Source organism: Schistocerca serialis, chromosome 8 (genome assembly GCF_023864345.2).
Source record: "Schistocerca serialis cubense isolate TAMUIC-IGC-003099 chromosome 8, iqSchSeri2.2, whole genome shotgun sequence".
In the NCBI taxonomy this organism is placed as follows: Eukaryota; Metazoa; Arthropoda; class Insecta; order Orthoptera; family Acrididae; genus Schistocerca; species Schistocerca serialis.
Window position 1 is genome coordinate 301940732 of NC_064645.1, and position 24487 is coordinate 301965218.

Genomic DNA, 24487 nt, shown 5'->3' on the forward strand with positions numbered 1-24487 from the left:
TGGCGAAGCTGTAAGGGTTCCTCCGATCCATAACCCGTAGGTGGCGGTCATCCATGCAGAAGTATCCCTTGGGTGGCCTGAGCGAGGTATGTCATCGACAGTTGATGTCTCTCTGTATTTCCTCCAAAACCCAATAACATCGCTAAGGGTTCACTCCGAGACGTCTGGACACTTCCCTTGTTGAGAGACCTTCCTGGCACCCAGTTACAAAGCGGACGCGATCGAACCGCAGTATTGACTTTGTAGGCATGGTTGAACTGCAGACAACACGAGCCGTGTACCTCCTTCCTGGTGCAATGACGAAATGATCGGCTGTCGGACCCCTCCGTCTAATAGGCGCTGCTCATGCATGGTTCTTTACACCTTTGGGCGGGTTTAGTGACATCTCTGAACAGTCAAATGGACAGTGTCTGTGATACAACATCCACAATCAACGTAAATCTTCAGGGGTTTTGGGAACTGGAATGATGCAAAACTATTTCTGTTGTGTGTATACGATAAGTGTCTACATTTTGCTACTTATAGATTGAAAATAATTTTTGTTTTGTTTTGCAAATTCATCATACAATATGGTGTTTATTCCAGTTTGTTACAAGTTCTGAAGTACCTGCAGCTGTCTGGGTTTGAAGTCGGAAAAGGTGGTTACACATTCACCCCTTACAATTTATCGGCTCTTAGGAACCCGCTTTTTCTTTTCCTACATCTGCGTCCGTTCACTTCACTTTTATGAGTGTCCACAAAAGTTGTCTTCGCAGAAATATCGTTGCAGTTTCATGTGATATGCAGTCAGCTAACAACGAGGGAAGAATCCGTCAGTTTCACAATATGTAAACTGTAGGAATATTGTATGGCGACGTGGCACTACCGAGAGGGAAGGTAACCATTTTCGGCATATGGCTCTGATGCATCGTACTGCGTCTGTAGCAGCAATCTGAGCAGCGGATTTCTCCACAGTGACATAAGCAACTGTTACAAATCGGTTCCAGTTTCGAACCACATGTCCTCTGGCGTACATTCCATTTCAAAACACCGCCATTTGCGACTTCAGAGGTGTCAAGCGAGAGCTCATTGGAGAGCAGGGTGGAGATATGTTGTTTTGTATGATGAAAGGTGGTTCTGCCTTTGTGCCAGTGATGGCTGTGTGTTGGATAGATGGAGCCTAGTTGAGGGACTGCAATCAACTTCTCTGTGTGCTAGACACACTGGATCGTCTTGGGTGCGATTTCGTGTGATGAGCCCTGACTGCAAATTTGGACGTCAGTCTGGTGATTCGACCTGCTGTGCTGCCATTCATGAACAGCATTCCAGAGGGTGTTTTCCAACATGATAACTCTGGCCCACATATCTCTTATCGAGTTCTTATTTTTCGTATCCGCTCGCGTCACGTATTCGTCGTAATGGTCAATTATGTCCTCCAGCGCGTTTCTTCACGAGCTCGTATCCGCGAACCGGCTGTAATCTACCGGACTCTAAGCAAATTTCTTTCGATGACAGCTTTTTCTTGCAGCCAATGAAATTACTGTTACAGATGTGGATATGAGTCATAGCACACGAAGTTTTGCGGAATGAGGATTCAGATATCTGAAGAGAAGTCTCGTAATTTACATACCTTACCTCCAACAGTAACGTGAATTTGATGTTCCGTACGTTTTCCCCTGCAAGCGTGTATTAGAATTTGAATGTCACTGGTTGCTAGTACAGACACATCGTTCAAATTAGTGGAGACTTTCTCGTCTTTATTTTTTTCATTCGATATCTGCAAACGAATCTAGATAAAAGATTTGAAGGGGTAAGTACAAGGACATTCTGCTTGCTTGCAGCAGGTACCACTACTCTATTTATCTTACAGGAAATAAGGGATATTCACCACAATTTTCCTTTGATGTTTTAGGATTCGTACCTCTGAATTCAATCAGTTGTAATGTATAGTTAGTGCCATATGTGACAACTGGAACCCATAGTAACTTATTTTTATCAACTATTTCCCCTCTTTTTGGAAAGTAGATTGATTCATAGAGTAATAAATTTATTAAGTACACAATTTGGAGTTTTTCTGCAACTAAACCAAATTTTTAAATTACCTTTACACGTTATTTCTGTACTCCTATTGAAAACCTCCACAAATAGCGAATTGACAACAACTTTTAGCAGCCTGCTTTTAAAATTACTAATGTTACCTTATTACAGTACCTTGGTCACCAATAATCATTTATATGGTATATGTTACAAGATTAAACAAGTTCATGAAACATGAAGATGTTAAATGCATTAACGAACAAGTGCAACCCAATTACCTACTAATACTATGTAGTTTCACTCCCAGTTGCTTAGAAAATTATTACAGCTTTTCGAATAGCACCAGAGATCCTATATTACAGACTATTTTCTGAATGTTTCCGTGTATCAGCAATACTGCTGATGAGGTTTACACAGTTACCAAATTTATCATAATCACATTCGATGTTTTCCTTCAGTGGAAAGAAATTAATTTTATAATTAATATCTCCATATACATATTTAAAGAATTATATTATTTAAACAACTCATCCAATTCAGATACCAATAACTGTCAGTTTCATCAGTTATACCTATAGCAAATATGAATTGCATCATGAGAAAATAACATATGTAGTATTATCGTCCATATTGGTTGATTCTTCAGTTTAATAGACGCTCCAAAAGGAAGCGATCAGTAGAGCTTGTATTTGTTTATACAGTCTGTCTGGTCCATCCATAACAAAAGAACAATGGATCTCGCAGAGGTTGGACGGCTTGTGTGCCTCTGTTATAGATATCTGTGCCGTATGTGAACGGCATTGCAGGGTTATCTGTGTCGTTACTGAAGAGGGAATGTATCCTTTTCAGTAGCTGCAAGGGCCAACTGTGAACGGCTGAAAGAAGGGCAACAACAGCTGTTTCACTTCTCGAAAACTGCAGCTGTAATGTGCGGCTTAATAAACTTCTGGGTAAACTATTCGAAGGTAAAATAGACCCGCATTCGGATTTTTGGTGGAACTATCCAGGAAGATGTATCAGCAGGGGAAACCGAACTATCATTCTACAGGAAGCAGAGTGTAGTGTTATATCCCTTAATCGTGTAGGCAGGAGAATTTAAAAATTTTAATGTATTGGTTCAAGGTTTTATTTAGTGAGAGGTACCGAAGAGCGATGGTAATTATGATACAACCTTTGATCATGTGCCTAAATAAAATGTGGCTAACGCAGCAGTAAATCTAATAATGCAGAAGAAAGTAGAAAACGGGTAAGCTACTATGCACAGCACTGTAAACGAAATACAGTAGCCAGAACAGATGCGAAGTCAAAGCCCGCCACAGATATACAAGATGAGGTGAAAAAAATTATGTCAATAGTATAAATAGGCTAAAATTAATTTTCATGGGGACTGAATAGGATAGTAGGTAAAGTATGGAAAAGAAATGTAGTCGGTAAACAGGGAGAAATGAAACGGGGTGTCGCCCAGTACAATTCCGCACCTACCACCATTTTGGTTTAAAAATCAAGATGGAAGGTTGTATACTTGGAAGAGATCTGGAGGCACCAGAACGGTTTAAGTGGATTTCATAGAGTTTTTGAAACCAGATTTGAAGCTGCCGAACTTTCCCAGCAGGAGATACATACTCCAACAGTAGTTAATTGTAGCAGATCTACAGATTAAAACTGAAGATACTGGGAGAATGTGTGTAAAATACCAGGTCAGTCCCTTTATATTTCAAAATTTCAAAGGAATACTTATTGTTCCTAATGAAATCTTCTACTGGATTTTATAAATGTCTTAATTCTTAGTAGTAGATGTCGCTTTCCCAAATGAATATCATATTCCATAATTTTGCGCCCAGGACACTTCTTATATATCAATGTATCGTTGAAGGCTATGCTGAGAGTAAATGTGAACCACAATTTAAAAAATCTATGTTTTAAAATTTTTTGAGTGGTAGTTCACTTTATTTTTCAGTGCTTTGGTGCTGGCAATAGTGTGCTAAAACATATTTACAGGTCTAAGACCACACTTATACAAGGGCTATCCACAAAGTACATTACGTTTTGGAATTAAAAATAAATAAAGCACTGGAAATTTTTTAATTATATACAGATGAAAGCCACACTTAAATACTACTTTTCTACATAGTTGCCATTTAAATTAAGGCACTTATCGTAGCGATGGACGAGCTTGGAAATTCTTTCGTCGTAAAATTCGGCCGCCTGCGTCTTCAACCACGTGGTGACCTCTTCATGAAGCTGTGCGTCGTCTTCAAAACGCTGCATAGCCAACCACTTCTTCATTGCTGGGAGTAAGTGGAAGTCGCTCGGTGCCAGGTCGGGACTGTACGGCGGATGAGGAAACAACTCCCACTTAAAAGATTCGAGAACTTCACGAGTGGCATTTGCCATGTGGGACCGGGCGTTGTCGTGAATCAGCAAGACCTTTGAGCCCAACTTTCCCCTGCGCTTGTTTTGTATTGCTCTTCTGAGGTTGTGCAGAGTTTGGCAATACCTTTGAGAGTTTATTGTAGTGCCTCTTTCCAGGAAATCGACAAAAATCACACCTTTCCTGTCCCAAAAGACAGTCGCCACGTGGTTGAAGGCGCAGTCGGCCGAATTTTACGACGAAGGAATTTCCAAGCACGTCCATCGCTACGATAAGTGCCTTAATTTAAGTGGCAACTATGTAGAAAAGTAGTATTTAAGTGTGGCTTTCATCTGTGTATAATAAAAAAATTTCCAGTACTTTATTTATTTTTAATTCCCAAACGTAATGTACTTTGTGGATAGCCCTCGTAAATCAGCACTCATTCAAAAAGTATGTTTATGATATAAGTTAACAACAATTCACTGGCTTTTTAAATTTTTAAGGTGATCGTAAATAAATTACCACCCACGTATCAGGTTAATGTGCATTTGCGTTGATATTGCTGTGGTTAAGGAGATGCGACCTTGATAAGTTGGAAGAATCAGAGTTTGTTGAGTTTAAAAGGGCAAATTAGGCTACGATTGACTGGGACATGAGTAACAACACATTAGAAGAAGAATGGATTTTCTTGAGAGATGAAATAGTGAAGGCAGCAGTGTAACAAACAGGCAAAAAGACAATAGGCAGTAGAAATCGTTCGATAGCGCATGAGATATGGAAACCAATTCAAGAAATGTATATATGTAACAATTAAGCAAATGAAATAGTTAAAATAGAATGCAGTATACTTAATGATGCCGTTCACAGAAAGTGCAAGCTGCCAAAATAAGTATGTAGAGATAAAAATGCGAAGCTATAAAAGCAAGCATGTATGACTATGGAAATGATGAATGTAGCGTCCAGGGAATTTTAAGAAACGTCTGTGGAAAATGGAAACATCTTTACGAACATTAAGAGCTCAAATATCAAGCCATCACTTTAAACGAAAAAAAAAAAATAAGAACGGAATGCTGAGAGGTGGTATGAGGTGGTAGTAATTCGTAATAAGATAACGGAATATTTTTGAAGATCGTATTACAGAAAGAGATGAGGAAGTAAGAGAATATGAAATGGAAGGTGTAATACTGGGAGAAGATTTTGACAGAGTTCTGAAAGATGAAAGTAGAAACAAGCTGACAATAATCCCTAAGAATTGTTGAGATCCTAGAAAGAGCCATCCCTCACAAAACTGCTTTGTCTGATATGTACGGTATGTGACAAAGGTGAAATACCCCCAGTCTTGAATAGGAATATAATAATTCTAATTCCGAAGAAGGCAGGTGTCGATAGAAGCGAACTGAACCCTAAAATTATTTATTTACTTAAGAATGGATAAAATTGGTAAAAGCGGATCTGAGAGAATATCAGTTTCGGTTCTGCAGAAATGTAGGAACACACTAGGAAATGTTGATCCTACGACATGTCTCAAAAGAAAGATTGACGACAGGCAAACCTGCATTTGTAGGTTTTGTAGACTTAGGGAAAGATTCTGTAAATGAGTGAACAATAATCTTTGATATTTGAATTTAGTAGAGACGAAATACAGGGAGCGAAATGCTAATTACAACTTATACAGAAACTAGACTGCATGTATATGAGTCGGACATGAAACGGATGCAGTAGTTGAGAAGAAAGTGAAAAATAATTATATCCTCTCCCCTGTAAATTCAATAAAAAGTAAAGAAAACCAAGAGGGATATTTAGAAACGGAAGTGAACTTGAGGGTTTGCTTATGATATTGTAACTCTGTTAGGACCCCAAAGTACTTAGAAGACCAGTTCAGTAGTAGGACGGAGAGTGATTTTTATGGAGATTGTATGATGAACGTTGAAAGATGGTATCTCTGTCTTAAAGTTCTTTAGCCGTAGCACCATGAAATGACACATAACAAGTTATGAACCAAGGAGAATCCTAGTCACTCTCTCTGCACAATAAACTTACCTGTAATCATATAAGACCAGCGAATGCAATGCTCGTTTCTTTCTCTGAATTTTTTAGGTAACTGATCGCTGATGTTGGTCCTGTACAGAAACAAGGTGAACAGCTTAGAAATGTAATAGGTTACATTAATTATTCTGTTTATAATTTATGGGATATCTAAACACGGAAAAATGGAGAAAACGCAACACGGTCTTCTCACCTTGGCAGCATGTGAATTCAAAATTAACGAGACATATGTGGACCACAAGGTCTAAATAATTAAGCAGCAGAAGTTACGTAACAAAGTAAGTAGCGCGAGCGGCTCAGAACATGTAAGAGACTACTGCAACGGCGACACGTTTCGCCAAAATTCAGCTACCAGGCGCTGATCAGCACCAGACGGAGGCCGGAAGATCAATCAGCGAGAATATTAGTTCGAGACTCTCGACTGTTGACTGAAATTAGAAAAACTCTCCATGGAAGGGACACCGCAATGTCGGTGCCAATGTAACGAATAGAGATATCGCTTAATTCAGGAAAAAAGAGGAAACATAGTGGGGTCTCTGCACTCTTGGTGAACAATACACACATTAAGAAACACTAGGTTACTTATCTTCTGGAGTATTGTCACTTTCATTCTTCAAAACCTCCAGACAAAGTACTGTTGCAAATGCTAACTCGTTTGACCCGAGGCACCAAAATATTGCAGAAAAAGCAACCGACGTTTCGTGCTGGTCGGATGGCGACAAGTTGTCTCTTCCTTTCGTGTACATATAGGTAAGGCTAAATGGGCTCAGAAATTCTCTGGGGAAGATAGTGCACCGCTGAGAGAACAGGCAGCGTCTCTTCCATGAAAAGCATGGATGAGGCTGCAGCCCAACTTCCACGAAAAGAGCCCAACTCCTTGAGGTTTTTCGCGCCTCTTACTGTAACTCACGCCTCCTAACGCCTCCTGCTGTTAGAATGGAACCGACACCACCTTGGCAGCGCACTTTCCTACGGCAAAATACGCAAAAAATGCAAACATTTCCTCCTAGGCACGCATATCTAGGGTACTCAGTAAAATAGCCATAAAACAGTGGGAGTAAATGTACCAACATCTAGTAGCGATGTGAGACGGTCACGTCGCTTCAGCAAATATAGAAGTATGGTAATGAAACATAGCTGAAGACAAAAAAGGTGATGATAATGGAATTCGATTAAGAAAACCACTGAAAGTACCGTAGGTGATAAGTTTTGCAATTTGGAAGGTAAAGAACTGACAGTACATAAGTAGAGAGGGTATAATATGCGGACTGAAAATTTTAAGAAAACAGTTTAAGATGACCAGAAATTGGGTAAGTCGAATACAAGTTTAGATGTTTTGAAGTCTTTCCTGGAAGTTGTTTTATGGGATGTAGCGGAGGTAGAAGACGAATAATATGCAGTTCTGCAGGAAGCGCATAAATCTTTTAAAATGTGGTGCTTTAGAAGAATGTGGAACAACAGATGGATAGATAAAATAACTAATTAGGTGTTACTAAATAGAACTGGGAAAGAATTCGGCAAACAACATGACAAAAAGAGGAAATTTTACAATAGGGCACATAATAATACTCATGGATACATATTTTGGGTAGTGGAAGTGAGTGTGGGTGGAAAAAATTGACAGACAGCGACAGAGGCAGGTTCAGAAAAATATTGATAGCAGAGATGAAGAGCCTTGCATGGGATACACAATCATGGAGACGTACGTAACGCTAGCCATCTTCAGTCACTCAACAATGTATCCTATATTAACTAGTATTATTAGTGAAAGGGTGGTTTATTTCAGTGATGTTAGTGGGTATTGTTCAAAATTTGGTCAAACAGTTAAAGAAGTCAGAATTACAGTATTTTTACCCAATTATAATGTAATTAATTACTATTCATGGTAATTGAATATGTGTGAAGTACAATGTAGACTTGAACCAATATTATTATTTTAAATTTTCTCTTATAAAATGTTTTAAATATTCCTCAGTAAATAAATCAAGAATCTTAACTCAAAAGAACAGGTCCAGTCTCTGTAAGACTCAGACAGATCAGCTATTATTAGCTTAAATGGGTGTGCACAAAACAGACTTCATTGTTGACAATTACATTTGAGCTAATGATTTGTTAAAGTGTGTTGAAAATATTGTTAACCTCATATATTTCATGATCTGTTTTTCACTCAAATGAATTGTGAAAACCATAAGAGTGATCTAGAAAGGACTTTTTACAATTTTAAAATTGCTCTGGCTGAAAAATAGAACTGAAATAAATATATATTGTTGCACATCAGAATAGCATATTTGGAGCAGACAGAATAATTTCAAAGTTGTTTCCTGTGAATGGATCAATAAGCAGGCAGAATGTTAGCCAGTGAGTAATGGTTGTGGAATATCAGCAAACACAGCCTATTGAGACACCATGAATAGATTGAGCAATCAAATAAACGACATCGCAAAATGATATCATGTAACAGAAAGATATTGTTGTACTGGTGATAGCATGATGTGTCACTACAAAGCTTAAATCAAATGCAAGAGTAATAATTCAGTGACTGAGATGGCAGGAAAGAGCCCCTGAAATCTGAATCTGTGACATCCGAAAGTCAACATGAGAACTGAACTGATAGGAAAACCCAAACGAATGATGTCATTAGTACCTCACAGATGCAGACCACTAGAGCTCATCTTGTATAAACGCTACCCCTGTTTTCGAGAAGTTCTGTTGAGTTGCAGCAATCCTTGCAACATGGGATTCCTATTTTGGTTGGCCTCTATTCATCTAGCCACCTTCAGTCTTCTGTGTTGGAGCCAGTCCTGCTTAGAGGTAGTCACAGTGAACTGCAGCACTAACTTACAGATGAAGATTGATGGGGTTCTGTGACCATCAATATCTGACACATGTTCTGGGCCCTAACCAGCAGGGCCTGGTTGCAGATGGTCATTGATCATCAGATGGCCAGGTCACTATTGCTGGTCTCCTCCGTTCCTGTGACAGACACTGATACTGTTTGTGTTACTCTCATCACTGGAAACCACAGCACTTCTCTGTAAGACATCACGTACTTTGAGGAGAGCTGGCACATGCTTTTCATGTGTGTAGTCAATGACGGGATCATGGACACCAAGGCCATAGTCTCCTAGAAGAGTTGTGCAGTTGCATTCAGTGTGTTCATGGCTATGTGGTAACACAGGCTGGATAACTGATCTCATCAGGTCATGGCTGTTAAGGCAATACACCACTGACTATCCATTGAGTGTTGTGTGCCTTGAAAACAATACACAGAATGCTGCACCTTTCCTACAGTAAATTTATGCATCAGGCAGGCATTTACCCTCTGAATTGGCTAATGCGTATATTAGACGTGGTAATCAATGAACATTCCAACTTCAGCCTAACCTCAGCGTAGCACTCACCATAGCGTCATACACCTAGGATGCAGTATTATATTTGTAAGAGATTCATTAAGACGCTGATATACTCAAAAACATTTGATAACCCCATAGTGCACAACAAAAGTATTAACTAAAATTTAGAACTATATTCAAATGCTGCAGTATATGTCCCCGTGAAAATTATACTAAAAATTAGTGACGTCAAAAAATTTGAATGAAGATCAATGTAATGAAAATCACACAGATAACTGAAACCGGTTTGTTAAAAAAGACGTTACACAATTTACCTTGGATGAATAATGGCGTAGTACAATAATTATCGTTTTGAAACAACAAATACAAAAAACCTTTGATAAATAATTTTGAGAGTTCCATCTTAATCACCCAAAGAGCAAAGATTATTTGGTGAGTGTTTGCAGGCATTACAAATATGGTACAATGTTAACTAGATTGGCAGCCAGAAATTTCTCATTTAAAATGCATATTCACAGCTATGGTTGGAAGAATATAAGCAAAAGGAGGTATAGCTTTAACACTGAAAATGTGATGAGAGATGTATTAAGAATACAAATTTAAAAGGAAATTAATATCCACAAATGTGAAAAGGTACACAAATAGTACAAATAAATTTTGATAATGATTTTCTATAACGCAAATTAGGAGCTTTATATTGGTAGCACAATTATTGCTTCTAGAATCCTAAAACTGAAATCTTTCCAACTGTAAAGATGAAGAATTGAATAATTTATATATATTTCAAAAGCAATATATATATATATATATATATATATATATATATATATATATATAATTTATGGTTACATACAGAAGTGCATGTACATAACATTTGCTGGTGAAGTAGGTGGCCCATTTCTAACAATCATAGTGGTGACCCTTGTACAAGCTGGTTCAATAGATGCCTTCTAATGTGAAACAACTTTTATATGCCCAAATGAAACATATTTGTAAGAGAAACAGTTCCTTAGGCGGACATATTGCATTCTGTTAATGTGTTATGTTATTACAGTTCAGACATATGAATTAGAATATTTGAGCCAGTACATACAGTGATTCATGTTATTTGTCTTGAAGGTTGTTCAGTACTTTTGTAGACATTGGCAGAGATGAGTAGGTCTCATAAGTGTCTTCTCTCAGCAGCCTTAACAAATAATATTTAGTAATTATCTTTAAATATCAGATGAAGTTTTCTACCATTCAGTCACGATATACAACAGCTTTTTACCATCTGATAAGAATCCATAACAAACGAAAAAATAAAAATGAAGAAAAATGTAATCAAAATGATACTGAATACTGAAAGTGATTTGTTAAATATGGCATTACATAATCCACTTCACAAAAATAAAGGCATAATGTAATAATTATCATTTAGAAAGAGTAAATACAAAAAGTCACTAGCAAGAAGTAGTAACGCTATACAAAACTGAGCTGCAGTTCCAGTTTCTGCCACTGGATGGCGCCACAGTCACGGTAATGCAGTCATCTTTGCCAGAAGATTCCAAAACCAAAGATAGCAGATGGCAGGAAATTAACTTCATATAGATTAAAAATAAACAAGTGTCCAATGTGGTAAAAGATGGGAAATTATAAAGTTACTAAGAGACTGTAAGAAATTCGGGATGGTAGATTGTGAAAGTTAAAGAGTTACAGGAAACTAAAATAAAAGTCTAAAATGGCTTTGGCCAGATATTGAAGTTGATGGGAAAAAATCCAACCAACACAGCAAGGTTTCTGCATCTCCCTTGCCCACACCCTTGCACAGCCCCTACCCCATTGCTCCTTACCCTCACCTTCCCCCTCCCCTATCACCAGTCAATGATAGCATAGAATAACTATTCAATCTGCCACAACTAACCCATCTACGTTAGTGGGAAGTGAAAAACCATCTGCCATTAAATGCACCTCCACCAATCAACAGCAAGTTATAGTGAAACATTAACAATGAAAATAGAGAATCAAACAAATTTAGGCGGTGTATATGGTCCAGCTGTGATATTTCTCTTCATCAGCATTTGTCCTAGACTACCGGAAGAGGAAATGTTGTTAGAGGTAATCTTGCGCCCTTTGAAGACACAATATAAGTCAATAACAACCCTCAGTTCTTGGTTCTTTTCAGGGTCAGTACCTGGTCGTTTCCCAAGATATGGCTGAATATTTCATACACAATTTATTTCACTGTCACAAAGGAAGCAAATCTCGATGCCATACTTTGCCATTTCATTAGGCATGTGTTGACAGAAAGGGTTCTTTGCCCTGAACAGAACAAGTTGTTCATTGCTATAACAAATATATTAGAATTGTATAATGTACATAATATCTCTGTCTGTTTCTCTGACAAATACCTTATAGGTACACACTTATTTTCATCATATTTTTGTAGGCTTGTCTCTCGGCAATCAAATCAAATAAGCCTTGATATCTTTTTTAATGTATCTAGTGACATTGTAGCTCTTAAAACTTTACGACTTTTGTACTCATCCCACAAATTTTCAGCAGATGTGTTAAGTGACTTATAAACTCCTGCTAATAACAATAGAGATAGCAAGCATCTCTGTCATTTATTTCCATATAAACCCATTCCTCCAGCATTAGAATGCGTAAGTTTAATGTTTTCAATTGGTAAAGGAATGAACAATTTGAAAGATGAGTATTGATATGTTACCTGAGAAGTGGCCTACATTGTTATTCCTGGAGTCAGGTGAACAATATTACGTGTTGCCTGCTGTCCAGTTCCAGAAGAGGCTCTGTGTTCCAATCAGCTGATTTATCCTTTCATTGTTACCATTTGCTGTTCAGGTGTACTATACACACCTCTGGTGAAGATGAAGAGCTACATTCCAAAACATGATCTTCATTCCCCAAAGCCACTTCATCACTGTCAGATATGTTCATCAGCATGTGTACTTTTTCATAATGTTGAAAAGTGACCATTATCTTGATAATAGAAAAATAAAAATAATATATAAAATGTAAAGGCAGAAACCTAGTGACCCAAATAAAACTGAATCACTTTAAAAGCTGATTTGGTTAAAAGAATAAACAATTACACTCATTATCCCTTCTCTTCTTACGAAAGAAATAGGCATTCAGTTGTTCAAAATAACAATGACTTCTCTTCTTTACATCCTTCTTCATACACCAATACATATTTCATTGTTGGCAAATTGGATATTGTCAGAATTTGCTATAGTAATGACGATTAAAATATGCAGCGTTTAAATGACCAGAACAGCTTACGAAGTGCTAGGTCTGTGGATACCTAACGAAGATAATGTGCATCGTTCTTGATTCTTAATAACTCTTCTTAGTAATTTTGAATAATTCTTGAAGTCTGCAACGACTGCAGGATCTTTATTTGTTCTTGTCAACAGATACAATTAGTTCTTCCTTCAACAAGTTACTTTAATCTGTCTAGTGATGCATGGTTTTTAGCAGGCTATTTAATCTCTTCTGATTAACTTCTGAGGGAAGCTATTTCCAAACAATGATATGAATTTATCATGTAAGAGATAAGATGTTACTCATCATTTGGTTCATGAATTTCACTCTTGGTCATCTCTTACTAATATTAAAACATGGTGAGTCCTGGAATAATTAATACTTCTAAAAGATTTACACTAAGAAACATCTATGTTGTAAGGCAGTATCTCGTTTAACCCAATTAGCTGTGCATCATGAGGAGAGATGGCATTTGTTACTGGGCAATCACTCTTTTTCTTGTTTTAAGGTATTTCAAAGAAAACTTTATCAATTAGGGTCCAATGTCTTCATCCAACTGTGTTTGAAAGTTGGTTACTGAGATTAAAATGTCATATCTAAATAAGTTATAGAGATCTTTCTGCTATAATTATCCTTTAGAAAGTTTCACAGTAATCACCACAGACTAATACCTGGTTGCTCCCGTCTCATAGATAGCATAGTAAAGAACGAATTTCTCATAAACACTTTCAAATTTCACTGTGCTGATGTATATACAATTATAATATGTATAATGAAAAGTGAGCCATTTTTAGTATTAACGCTACAACCACTAAGCATAGGTACAAATTAACCATAAATCATAACAAATGTCCTTCCATGATTATGGGCCAACTTCTATTTGTCTTTCAATGTATAAAGTGCTATACTGTACATTTCTATGATTAAAATTTTAAAAATTACGAATAAAAATAGACATCGTATGCCCATGGTAACATTTTGCCCCTGTGTTGTTACTACATGCAACCATAGTTTTAAAGTCTTCCCAACAACCGCCAAGCATGGATAAAAATTGCCAGTACATTTTTCTTTTAATAAATTTCATTTCACAACCGTGAATATATGTTTTAATTGCCTTGTTGAGAGTCAGTCTAATTGTTAAATTTGATTTTCATTGTTGATTAGTAATCATTAATATTAGCAGCTTGTTGGAGTAGAGCAAAATCTTTTCTTGTAAAGTAGATTCTCTAAAATCAGTTATAGAGGCTTGTAAGATGCAAAAATTCTTCCTGACATTTTAGTAGACGACGAATTATCATATTTCTGTGATTTTTAGTTGGACCTCACAGAAGTAGAATTAAAGTAAAGAAGTGTACATTAATGATTAAACAAATGATGAAGATAAGCTCCAAACAAATATGGTATAAGTTATGGTAGAGTGTGTCTTGCAGAATCTGCAACACATTGTAAAGAGGATTTTGCAAACATAGACCATGGACGAAAGAGAATAACTACTGCTGGGAAAGTAACAATTATGTGTGAATCACACAATAAAATTTTTCTCCTGAAATAAAAAATTGTGGACTGTACAAATGAAGTAGCTGAAAGAGAAAACGTATCTCCTGCTAGCGTTGTTGAAATAATATATCATTTGATGGGAAATTTAATTGTAATGGGAATTTACCAGGACACTAATATTTCGTCGTCTGATTTATGGTCGGATTTATTGGGAAGAGCGTTATATAGAGGAAACATGAGCGAGGCAAGAACGTATTAGCTACTGAAAATTCATTGCGTTGATGATAAAAACACCAGGGTAGAAATATGTGTAAGTGACAAATATAAGTTGCAACATGAAGTATTTGAAGAACTGAATGGAATATTTTCGGATACTTCAGAAGTGAACCTCACAATACAACTCATAAAATGCAATGTCATTTCAGAGGTCGTTGTTCTTTTAAAGTTTTCCTCAGAGACAAACCAGGAAAATATGGTGTACTCGTTAGAATTTTTAGTAGTGCAACTGAACGATACATAGTAAAAACGGAAGTGTATGCTGTATAAGACAATAGATCTGACTGTGAAAGAGATCTTCTTGAGATTGTAAAATGATTGGTGGAACCAATAAAGAATGCTGGCTACGATATCACAACTGACCGTTTCTACACTTCTAGGGAATTGGTGGACATTCTGTGCGAAGATTACAAAGTTGCATTGGTTGAGCACTCAAATCCAACAGAGAACACATACTGCAAGAACTTAAAACGACAGCAGGCAGAGAACTGTATTCCGCCAAATTTGCATTCATAGATCAATCTTCTAAGAAACCTCCAGTAACAATTTGTCTTACATCACAAAGGAAAGAAAATAAAGAATCTGTTAGAAACCAAACGCCAGATCACTGTATACCCATGAATTAGCCTAGAAGTTTTGAAACAATATGTAGAAGAACAACCCAAGGACTTGAAATGATTCCACTTGCCTATTCTTGTCAGTGTTTTCCATATATTCCTTCCTTATCCCATTCTGTGCAGAACCCCGTCGTTACTTACCTTAACAGTCCACCAAATTCTCAAAGTCCGTCTGTAACACCACAAGTCAAATGCTTCAGTTCTCTTCTGCTCCGGTTTTCCCACTGTCCATTTTTCACTACCAGCCAATGCTGTACCCCAGATGCGCATTCTCAGAAATTTCTTCTTCAGACTGAGGCCTATGTGTGATAGTAGTAGACTTCTCTTGGCAAGGAATGCCCTTATTTCTATCGTTATTTTGCTTTTGACTATAGTATAATCTAAAATCAACCCAGCACCTTGAATGAAATCACAGCCCAGGATTGTGTACTTGGTCCCTTAACCATGAATTATCTTACTGGCCCACAATAACAAGAACAAATAAAAAGGCAGAAGTAATTTGATACTGAACAATAAATAGTCCACTGACAAAGGAATTAATTACATTTACCTGCTAGTGGGCATTGATTTATACTGTTAGGGAAAGTAGAAAATTTAGTTGGACTGGGATTCGGGCCCAAGTCTCCTACTCACTAAGGAGATGGTCTGACCACCAAGCCATCCAGACACAGTGCTCATCGCAACTACACTGACTACTCTAGCACACATCCAATCTTACCCAAATTCTCAACTTATACCTGCACTACTGGTGCAGTGTCCCTTATCATTATTATCATTATCTGCGGAATTTCGCTGATTCCCGTAAGGGTTCGGGAGTGGTGTGCATCTGTACTGATGGGATTAGTACCAGCCTAGCCATAACTATATATATGGTGTCTGCCTTTTCGGATATGTCCAAAAGAACAGACGCCACATATATAAAAAGTCAACCATTTCAGGTCTGTTACAACCAGCACCAGATAAGAAGTTAAAAAAAGAACGACTCCTACTGAGTGGGGAGTGGAGTGTGGGAATTAGCACTGAATAGATTCCACTGTATGTCAAAGTCAGCGCCGCAACTCAAGGGCACGACTGCAGGCAATGATCTGAAACCTGACAATCAAGTATAGATCATTCTGGTTGAACAGATGCTGCCCAAGTGGCAACGGCTACACCAGTCTTTTTCTGCCCACACCACTCGACCCAGCAATTCCTTCGCCGGGTATGCAGCTTCCCAGTTCACCTCATGCCCGCACGCTTCCAGAGGCCCCAGTGTCGACGTCGGGCACTCGGCCAAGTGATGCTGAGGGGGTGCACTGCCAGCTTGGCTACTCATACGAGGGTCGGCGATTTCGTTCCCAGCTGGAACCTTGCGTTTTGACCCTCAGATACAGTCTTCACTACATGAATCCGGTACCGGTACACCTGTAGAAGATTTGAAAGTGGTCGCGCACGCTCTCACGGACGCCATGTGGGAAACTGAGGAGCAGTCAAAGAGTGTAACCATGCACAACACCGATAATAGTTAACATGGATCACAAGTCATTTGCGTATTTCTGAGGACAGCCTGTGTGGAGATAAGTTGTAATTTATTTATTCTTACTTTCTAATGTTAGATCCTGACTGGAGGGAAGAGAAGAGAGATCATTTTACGTAAATAAAGGTATATTTGGCCTTAGATTATTGTTATATGAAGCCAGAGATATATTTATGTGGATATTAATCTTCGCTTTCCACTGAAAATAGTGTAACTCTTCGTTTTCACGAATAACAATAATAATTATTATACGCTAATTAAATATAGAAGTATGTGAACATTCCTTGGGAATAATGAATATCTTTACAGAAAATAATGCATATCTGGGAATTTCCAGCCAAGGTTATGTAATTTTTTGCCACGCTCTTACTTTTATGAGGAGGAGGCATGAGGAATCAAGCACACTTGTCAGTTTGCATTATGTCGAACATTTTCATTACAGGTTTCATTTTATACTGCCCTATAGTTGGTTGGAGATAGAAGGGGGTTGACAGAGTTTTTAACCCTGATACTTTCCTTAAGGGAGCTATACTCATGTGCTCTTTTGGGTCATAATTACCAAGCATCGTATTTCAAGGGCGTGCTGATTATAAATTGACAATAACTATTATAATCTTAAACATAGGTTTATTTGTTACAATATAAACAATATAAACAAATGTTACAATCTCTACCATGACATAAGCTCTGGTCCTCATTTGAGCTACAGCGAACAGAATTTTATGTAGAGAAAAAACTGTTAATCATGGGGAATATTAGAGTTTTGCTTAAAATTACACAGTTTGGACAGTAATGTATAACACTATCTTTAGAAACATATTTGTTACAATTTGATCACTCCAGTGGTGTCATTTTGTCACAACCTGATGGCCAGAATTTCCATCTTGCACCTTCGCAGTTTTGATAGCCATCGCTTTAGACTCGTGTTGATGTAGTTCCTGTTTGTAAACAATGGCTGCTGACTGTTGATTTAGTTGCGGAATTCTTCTGTCTTCAGTGTAAGGAATCACAGGAAGTCTTGCCAGTTTATTGAGATATGTTTATGGAGAGAGGTGGCGCAGTGGTTAGCACACTGGACTCTCATTCGGGAGAACAACAGTTCAAACTCGCATCTGGCCATCCTTATTTGGGTTTTCCTTGATTTCCCAAACTTGCTTCAGGCCAATGCCGGAATGGTTCCTTTGAGAGGACACCGCCGAGCTCCTTTCCCATACTTCCGTAATGAGATGGGACCAATGACCACACTGTTTGGTTCCCTCCCAAGAATAAACCAACCAACCGATAAATGTTCTTCTTTTGTAAAGAACGATTTTTTCAACCCTGGATTTATTACTCTCCGCAGCACAAAAGCACTGAAGGCAGAGGTATCAATAATACTGAAGAAGCGAATGGAAACTTGATAATCAAAAAGCTGGAAGTCGAAAACATTTTGAATAATCATTTTTTATATGTTGTAGAGAAAATAGGATCTAAATGTTCATTAGAAGAATCGAGGCAGCTAACGGAAGAGGCTTTACTCACACCATTTGATACAATTGAAATTCCACCCACCTCTCCTTCTGAAATTAGGAAGATAATAAACTCTCTCAAGAAAAAAGCTCGCATGGAATTGATGGCATTTCCAGCAGTATAATAAAAGCTTGTTCCCAAGAAATAAGTGGGATTCTTAGCCATATATGTAATAGCTCTCTGAATCAGGGACAGACTGAAGTATGCCATTGTTAAACCACTGCATAGAAAAGGGGATACGTTTGATGTCAACAACTACCACCCAATCTCTCTTCTGACTGCCTTATACAAAACTTTTGAAAATGTTATGTATTGTAGAGTAGTTTCACACCTTTGTAAAAATAAAGTTTTAACAAACTGTCAGTTTGGTTTCCAAAAGGATTTTTCAACGGAAAAAGCTATATATACTTTCACTAATTAAATATTAAATGCTCTGAGTAACGAGAAGTCACCTGTTGGAATTTTTTATGATCTATCAAAGGCTTTTGATTGTGTAAATCATAGAATACTTCTAGATAAGCATAAGTACTGTGGTATGAATGGGAGAGTGCTCCAATGGTTTAAATCATACCTAACTGGAAGAGTGCAGAAAGTTGAAATAAGCAGTTCAGATAACATGCAAAATACTGGTGATTTCTCAAACTGGGGAACAATCAAGAATGGGGTGCCACAAGGTTCGGTCTTGGGTCCTCTGCTGTTCTTAATATATATTAATGACTTGCCATTCTATATTCACGAAGATGCAAGTATAGGTATCACACCCAACAGACAAGAACTGCACATTTTCGTTTGAGGTATGAATGTCTGAAATGTATTCTGAATCAGATAAAGGATGTATTTTGTCATCACTGGTGTCATTTCCTTCTTCAAGAATATTCTCTTTGCTGTCAACTGCATTTGCTAATGCTTCCAGTTGAACATCTCGTTTTGTCATGACAGCCACACAGAAGAAATTACCTCGACATAAACAAGCACTGCGACTGCACACAACTGTTGATAAAACATAGCTCTCAGCAATGACGTGCTATAATAATATGAACGCAGTCCACGACTTGTATTTCTGTGTAACCCTCAAACACTTAAAAAATGAGTACTGACATATTGTCATAAAAAACCGTCATGAATATACCTCAGGCATGTAGAAACAAAATTTCGCTATGATATTTGTTCATTCTGTGAATTTTTAAGCCCCCAGGTCATACTGACCCATGGAATGCGAGTGTATCGAATTATAGCAAGGGGCAGGAACATAATTTTTTAATTTGCGTTTTAAGATATTTAGAGTGCTTAGAAAAACAATGTCATCAAGTCTGAAGCAATACCTTTTTAGCAATAAAAATTATGGAAAACATATTCTTTTGTGAATCATACTGACCCAAAAATTACAGCAGGCTTACACTAGCACAGTTCTGTTGTTTTCTAATAATGCCCTCTGATTAGTTGGAAAGAGAAGGAGGAGGAGGTAGAAAACAAATTTTATTTGTCCCACATCTCTCATTTTTAAATGGTTTGACACAAAGTGGGGAAGGAGATGGAGTTGAGGTTAATAACTTACTATTAATGCAACTGGGCTATTTCTTTCATTTTGTATTTCTAATTTTTGTTTCATTTTTAATAGTGCAATGATATTAGCTAGAGACATGGAGAAGATGGAAGAGAAGGCGGATAGAGTGTGTGGATTTCCACTAATATGGATGCTTAAATCACTTATATGAGTGATAACGTCATACGTTTCAAGTCACTGACGACGTCATGCATGGCCTTCCTGTTGAAGCTCAATTTTCGATGGAGAATTGTCAGTGAATTCTTACACAAATGGTACAGTGGAAGTTATGAAATGATAAAAGTTAAGTATGTAGAATAAGAGTGATATTTTATTTATGAAGTTCATTTTGAAGTATGCAGCTACAAGAAGAAGTCATTATCTTATGGGATTAGTTTATGGAAATTGTATTGAAAATGCCCTTCAGGTTTTCTAATGCTGCAGTTGCAATTGGCAGCAGATCATCACTGAAGTTAAGTTTTACTTCTATGTAACTGATTGTGCTCTTTGTTAATAGTGTCGCCCCTTCTTAATAGTGGCGCTCCTTCCTTACCGTATAGTTTGTCTGATCTAACTAAGTTGTATGCTTTGAAACGGGTTGCTGTTTCTTCCTTTAACTAAGTTTCATTCAGGGCAACTATGGCAGTATTGTGGTTATTTATGTGTTTTCCAGGATGTCCCTGTCTGATATTTCCGTCCTAATATTCCATTGTAATACATTATGTGCAGTATTGGATTGAAAATCTGCTTCTTTCCTAGTTACTGAAATCATCCTGGTTGACTCTACTCTTGGTCATCGAGCTTTCAACAAGTATGTAAATGAAATTAACTATTTTTTTTATAAAAGGCTGATCTATTTTATCCTTCCCCACTACTTCATTTGAGAAATGAGGTGAGTAAGGGTTGGTTGGTATAGCATCTCCCGCGAATTCAATGGGATCATACAGATATGGCAACATGATATAACATGCCATGATGAATGAAATAGAGCCAGCCCTTTGTTTTCTCTACTCAGATGGACTTGGCCAAGCGATCTTTGTTACATGAGCAGGGATTAGCAGTTTCTGATCGTGAAGAGGAAGATGGTAATCATCGTTATAAGCAGGTGGAAATTTCTACCTCATTCTGTCATCTGGGAAGATGTAAGCGTTACCAGAGTTGTTTCCGTATGGTTTCGACAGAACGGCAGTGTGTGTTTCGCTCCTAAGAAATCCTTTTGCGTCTCTAAAAGCGGAGTCTATGGGAAGTGAAGTCCGGCAAAAAGCAAGGTAACTGACTTTCCTTCTAAAAATTTGCCAGGTGCACGTAGGACTCGCACCCTGAGGGTTTCGTCTGGATTAATTATGTATATAAATAGTTCATCTATCCCGGGAACGGAGAATCTCAACGTTTTTCACCCGTCTTACACACTAATACTGGAACAAATGGGTCCCAGGAATTCCAAGACTTTCGAGAATGCTTTAGTTGTCTTTGTGAATACTTGCCTATTAACAATGTTCAGGTTTCTCCTTTACTTATGCTGCGAAATCTTGCTTCCTGCCAACTTTCATGATTCTAGGCCAACGGGAATTACCCTACAGGATTTGATGAGTGAGCTTCTGGGTATCAAAATTTGTGACATAAATGGCAACATATTTTCGTTGCATTGACTTTGAAGAATTTCTGGCTCCTACAAGAGACCGTAGACCTTAGTACACGACATGAATTGCAACTTGATACGTCTACTCATTCAGGGGAAAATGGCCTTTAACAGTCGCGTGTACTGACAGTCAGATGGGCAACAAAGTGATATTATGAGGGTTCCGTTTTTACCGATTGAGATGTAGGTTCGACGTTGACTGTTGGTAGAAAATAGTCACTAAGACACTCTATTGTATGTGACTGCCACTGCAATGAGCCTTCCATACCTGACGCCTCTTCATACTACTTACTAACCTGACCATAGGTCAGTGTAGCGTTGCCTAAATAACTTACGCATAACCTTCATCTTGAAATTCATACATCCCGACGTCCTGTTTTTCTGCAATTCCTTTGCGACGGGATGAGTATAATGGTTTGTCAGCAGCCTCAACGAATCACCCGATGCTGCGACGTCCGACTGTCAATCTGCGCAAACTGATATGGTGTTATTTTTTCTCGTGTAACATCAGGAAAACACATCATCCTAAAGCCCGTTAGCGTCCCCATTGGCATAATCAACAAGCCATGTAATCTTCGAACTGCCTGTCTGATACACACTTTACTGCAAATAAAATCTTAGAAAACTAATGTCAGAATTCTTATAACACAGGTAGAAACCCATAATGTTCAAGCACCAACCCTGCAACTAAACCAGGCTACACCCTGAGGAAAGCCGTTACAACAAAGTCGAAAAGAAATCAGTTACCGATTTCTAGTATTCTAAATATGTTAAATGTGACGTGTCACGATAGCCAAGGTCTGTGGGTTGCATCTTTGACCAGTAACCGAAATGTGTCATCCACTGCTTGAATTTTGAATTACAGCCAGCAGCAGTGGTGTCTGATGGCTTTCGGTATAAACAGACACTCTCCTTCTAGGTCTGGGGGCTCCCTTTGTTTAGTGTGGAAACACGTCCCGAAAATGAAGTGAACAACAGCATTAGGATGAAGACTGGAACAAAAACCACTGTATTAAAGACGAAATGTGTGAACCATGGCTGGCTCTCCGACTGATGTATTGTTTCTGGTCGTTCATCTCATCAAGAGTCTTATTAGAGCCTTGCAGAGACTGTTTAAGCACCCATTCCACAGTATTTAATTTCACTTCAAGTACCTGAATTTCGGCAGTGGCTTCAGTGAGAACTTCCAAACTATTTTTAATCGTCCCCTTATTTGCAGTCATCTGTTGACTTAGTCTGCAGCTCGTGGTCTGGCGGTAGCATTCTCGCTTCCCGCGAGCGGGAACCTGGTTCGATTCCCGTCGGGGAATCATCATCCTAATCATCATCATTCATCCCCGTTACGGTCGGAAGAAGGCAATGGCAAACCACCTCCGCTAGGACGTTGCCTACTCAGCGGTGTGGGTCTTACGGTTCGTTCCCTACGCTCCTCGGAGTATGGGACCTCATCATCATCATATTGACTTACAGCCTCGAGTCCATCGCTGTAGATTCCCATTTCTCAGTGACCTCTATAAACCTGACTGTAAGTCTATTGTCCATATTTTAACTCAACTTGGCTAACAGGAAGTAACAGTTTATTTACTAATTATCTGCACTCATTACCTGTCTATGCCTTTTCTAAATCCCCGCCAAAAAAACACAAAATACATGCACGTTCTTATCTTAGCAAGTGCTACACATCTACTTTCACAGGCGCATAAAATCCACTTATAATAAAAAAATAAATCCCTATTTACAAAGCCGGCCGCGGTGGTCTAGCGGTTCGAGGGGCGCAGTCCGGAACCGCGCGACTGCTACGGTCGCAGGTTCGAATCCTGCCTCGGTCATGGATGTGTGTGATGTCCTTAGGTTAGTTAGGTTTATGTAGTTCTAAGTTCTAGGGGACTGATGACCACAGATGTTAAGTCCCATTGTGCTCAGAGCCTATTTACAAAACCTACACTTCAGTTATTGAGAGAGAGGCGACATCTCTTAAGCGTCAAATATTGACTATTTCACATACAAACAGAAAAAAAGACACAGGCTTCCCAAAATTAAGTATGTGGCTTTTAATTAAAAAAATTCATTTGTCACTGTTTTGTACGTTCTTTTGTCACCTTCGTTGTCTCGCTGCGACAGCTATGGATTCTGTCTGATGATCGTCGTCATCCTCTCGCGCCCCTCGCAAGACGCTCACGTCGCATCGTTGGGGTTCCCGCTTTCCTTGTCCTCTTTATTAACGGGTGTTCTTTGATCTCCTTTATTTCCTTCGCACACTGCCCCATCGCTATTTATTATGCCATTTCACTTGGCCCTGTAACAAGGCAGCAGGCGCAACAGCAATACATTCGAAACGTGTTACTTATTTCACAAAAGCCACTGGGCTTTATCACCTAGAGATATTGAGAGAAAGTTTTACCTCTTCCGTTCAGGCCGTACGTTGGTGTCAATAAGAAACGTCCTTTCAGTTCTGTAAGTGTTGTACTTCAATGAGGACGCTGCGTTCGGATACGTACTCGTACTTGATACTGGTTTCAACATGACATTGTTTTATAGCGATGCCGGATACTTCAAAGCATCTAATCATTGTGACTCAGCTTAGGCAATGTAAGCCGTCGACTACACGGATAGGCGTTGGAATACAAGCAGTACATCGTTCCTGAGATACGTGGATTCAGGAAACTGATGGTTTCCAAAACACCAGTATGTCAGCTATACATCAGGCCTCCGTTAGTGAATTCCAGAGATGTTGTCAGGACCGACGAAATGCCTGAAAGGATTGAACTGAGGTGCCCAATATATGAGGTGGAATGGAATGATGTGTTTGCCAAACGTGCACATTTACTTGGACGGCACAGTTTTGCTTTGGTTCG